This window comes from Lycium ferocissimum, chromosome 1 (genome assembly GCF_029784015.1).
Source record: "Lycium ferocissimum isolate CSIRO_LF1 chromosome 1, AGI_CSIRO_Lferr_CH_V1, whole genome shotgun sequence".
NCBI lineage: Eukaryota > Viridiplantae > Streptophyta > Magnoliopsida > Solanales > Solanaceae > Lycium > Lycium ferocissimum.
The window spans coordinates 73524920-73528872 of NC_081342.1; the positions used below are offsets into that span (position 1 = coordinate 73524920).

The 3953-nt window shown below is 30.8% G+C and overlaps 1 long non-coding RNA gene across 1 annotated transcript; it reads left to right on the forward strand.

Moving 5' to 3' along the window:
• Positions 1–2322: 2322 nt before the first annotated feature.
• LOC132031443 (uncharacterized) lies at positions 2323–3230 on the forward strand. The gene is made up of 2 exons (XR_009408270.1): positions 2323–2765; positions 2919–3230. It is a non-coding gene; the product is annotated as an uncharacterized LOC132031443 (long non-coding RNA).
• Positions 3231–3953: the final 723 nt, after the last annotated feature.

Here is a 3953-nt window from a genome sequence, read left to right on the forward strand (position 1 = left end):
TTCTTTCTAATTTATTAAGAAACAGATTATAAAGAAAATTTGTTACCTACGAGCAATTTAGCAATGAAATTTGTAGATAATTTCAGTATTTTTTATAGTGTAGATTAAGGCATTACATAGTCCACAACAGCATAATCTAGGATACTTGCATTACCAAATCTAGCCAAGTTTTAGTAAGGCTTGTTCGGTTGTTCCTACTAACATATACTACAACAAATGAGGGTGGAGCTTGATAGATATGTAGAAGAGTAAAGTTGGGTTGCTTGATTCCATCTTTGATGTGGTTGCATATACTTTTACTAGAATAACTAATCAAATTTCTTGAATAAAATAAAGAAAAGATTTTATAAATCAGCTATCACATTGATTACTATAAAAAATAATCTACAACCAAGTGCTTTTCCTGTTAAACCCGTTTCTACATAAAGTTTACAATTTATTGTACTTTCATGTAATATACACACTTTTTTTTTTTACACGTTATAAACAGTAAATGAACTCTCCATATAGCTGGTTGGATAAAACAGGACAGACGACAGATGGATTTGAATTTTATTGGTTCTCAACTTGCACCGAATTCATAGTTTATTTTCGTTATTGAATTTGAAACTGGATTCATACATGTTTTATGAATTTTCTAATTATGTAAAACGGATCGAAACAAAAATTATTGAGTTTGACTGAACCCAAATAGTGTAGCTCCGACCCATACTAATTGGACAGTTGTAAGAAGATGTTTGTAGGTTTTGAGTGGTCCATAGAGTAAACCAATTAGTCCATGGCCTATAGCATCTGTCTTCGAAATTTTCCCCCGCAAGCTTAGAAAAATGAATTTAATTACACTCTGCACGAGGCTTCCCTTTCTCATCTGACCAAGTTTTTGCTACTTTTATATTTACACAAATATAATTTTACGCTTATAGTTTTACCTAAAACCTGTAAATTTTGCACATCTTATTTGTCAGTTCTACGTAAAAGATTCTTTTATTTTGTTCGCAAGTTTAGTTTTTACCCTATCCTTTGGTGTCATGCCTAGATTAATTACCCCTATTGCCATGTTTTATTAGCTTGTTTCTGAACTCAGAACATGTCATTTCATTGTCAAGTTTACCTATTTATGTCACAACGCAATTCTATAGATGTATATATCTACTTCATTCTTCTTGTGACCTTGTCTTTCCTATCTAATTTTTTAAATATAATGCATAATCTTCTTTTTGCATGTTTCCCGCCCACCTCTCCTTTTTGATACAATATGCTATAATACAATAGTTCTTATTAAAAGTGTTATCCATTGTTCTAATTTTGGTATGTAAGTGATTGAACCTTAATTATATACTCCTATATCATTTGCTATCTCTCGAAATGATAGTATTAATTCCTTCCAGCGATTCAATTTGTTTGATATAGTTTGATTCTACCCGATATTTACGGAAAAACGAAGAATTTTGAAATTTGTGATTGTAAATATGTTATAATATTTGTGTGTCTATAAAAATTCTCATTAAAAGGTAATATGTGAACGTTTATTATTAATGTTCTCCTAGTCCCATTCTATGTGAAGCGATTCGAAGTATGAATTTTTCATATTCTTTAAAACAAAATTTACATAATGATTCAAAATGTTTAAAAAGTTTGAAAAAATAGTAGTCAAAGAAAAACATCGTGACTTTCCAAATAGTAATATTTCACATAAAATGGGACAAAATAATAGTTATTTCCAAATATAATATATACCAATATATTTAGAACGAGCCAATACATAAATAGCGTCAAACAAATAGGAAATTCAAATTTAACCATGTATAATGTGTAATCCCTCCGTCCCATATTACTTAGTCACATTACTAAAATTATATGTCCTAAATTACTTGTCCATTTACAAAACCAAGATAGAATTAATTAAATCTTTTCCATTTTATCCTTAACATTAATTATTCTTTTAAGTAACCAATATTGATTAGAGTATCATTAATTGAAGAGAGATAATGATAATGTAGTAAAAATATCTTTTTTATTTATGATTTCTTAATAAGAGTGTAAAATGAAAAGTGACCAAATAAATTGGGAAGGAGGGAGTATATGTCTTGTGTGCGCATGGTTAAAGTCAAGATTGGGCTAAAACGAGAGTGACACATGAAGAAAGAGAGGGTATAGGAATTTGGTCCTTCGTGGTCATTTCTAAGACAATTTTAACTTGTTATAGTTTGTAGGGTCGGGGCATGCTCTTTATTGGCTCTACTTTTATGACTTTTTTTTGTCCTATCTTTCTTTCCCTATCCTATATATGTATTGTCCCATCTTTCATTCATTCTCACACAACACACTCACTACATTTACCCAAATTATTTCACTTCCTTCTTTCTTCTACAAAACAGTATGAAGAAAAGAACAAGAGTGATGAGAAGGAGGAATTAGCAGTGTTTGTTTTGAGGGGAATGTTGTTTGGCTCGAGGCCACCAACTTGATCCAGTATATTACTCACAGATCAACAATTGTTCGATTTGATTATGGATCATGTGTTTGTGTCGTCGGACCAGGCTTCATTCCCCTCAAATCTTGCTTCCTCCTTACGAGCATGCAAAGTCAGATGCAGGATTTAAACTTTTTTTGTCGAACTAACCACATATTATTAAGCACAAAACAAATACGAAGGTCCCAAGTTACATCAACAGAAATCTAAAAGAGACCAAACAAAAAAAAGAGCTTCCTCTACTAACTGCTAAGCTATTTCCTACTCCTCAGCTATACAATTACTCTCTGCAGTATGTTTCCTTTTCTATATTTTCAAAATTATGTATTTACGGATTTAAATTTGATGAGTTCAATTTTTAAAGTTCTTAATTATCACTGAACCTACTTCACTTTTGAAATTATTAGTTAATAATGTAATATTTGTTACATTTTGATAAATTCAGATATTTCTATATCTGTACTTCGTGTGCGAAAATAATGGATTCCATTGACCCTGTCAAATGTATGATCCATCCATAATGCGGAACAAGAAGAAGTAACAATCTCTTCCAAACCTCTGATTCAGTCTTTATGTTAATGTTATGGATTTGGTCATGACAAAAGCAGATTGGTGAAATCATTGAGGATTTTACTCCTACTACGAATTTTTCCTATACCAGGGGGTTAAGAGTAAGAGTTTCATCATTTACCATGCTTAAATTTGTATTACAGTATATCTTTACTCATACTCTTAAATAGTATGATGCTGCTTTTTATATGCTTCTCACTTGTGCTCTTTTATATTCTCCTCTTCGTTTCTCTCTTTTTAATGATGGCATTAATTATATGCTCTGTCCGTTTATGTTCTTCAATTCTTTTTCCTTTGTAGTTTCTCCTCTCTCTTTCTATACAGTATCGGGGCCAGAAAATTCAAGATTTAATGCATATCTATGAAACGTAACTTTTTACTTATAGTAGTATTACTTTCTATATGCACAATATAATTTTTCAAATAAGAAATGCTCGATTAATTACCCATCAATCTATGTACGTAGTTACGCCACTATTGCTATACTGATTGAATTTTAAAGTATCATCACTACATTCGATCATTATTCTTATTAGGGTTTTCTTTTCCAGTTGCCACACGTGAATTATATTTCTTGGGGAAGTCCATGAGTTTATACAACACAATAATAGACCTCTTATTTATGGCATTCTATATATAGTCATGACAATATATATCCCATTCTTATGTCATTTTTGTTTTTTTCATCTCGATGATCATAAGCATGGAAATATAAATGTAGAAAATCTGTATGTATATATCCTCACACTACGTACTTTGTGTTGTTTACAAGATTTTCTTACATCATGCATCACTCACAGATAGATTGACATAAAAAGTTTCTTGAAATGAAGAAAAGGTTAAATTAAGGGACGTGAAAGAATATATCCATTCTAAGCTTTTGTAAAGCTAGCGTACGTTTTGAGAATAG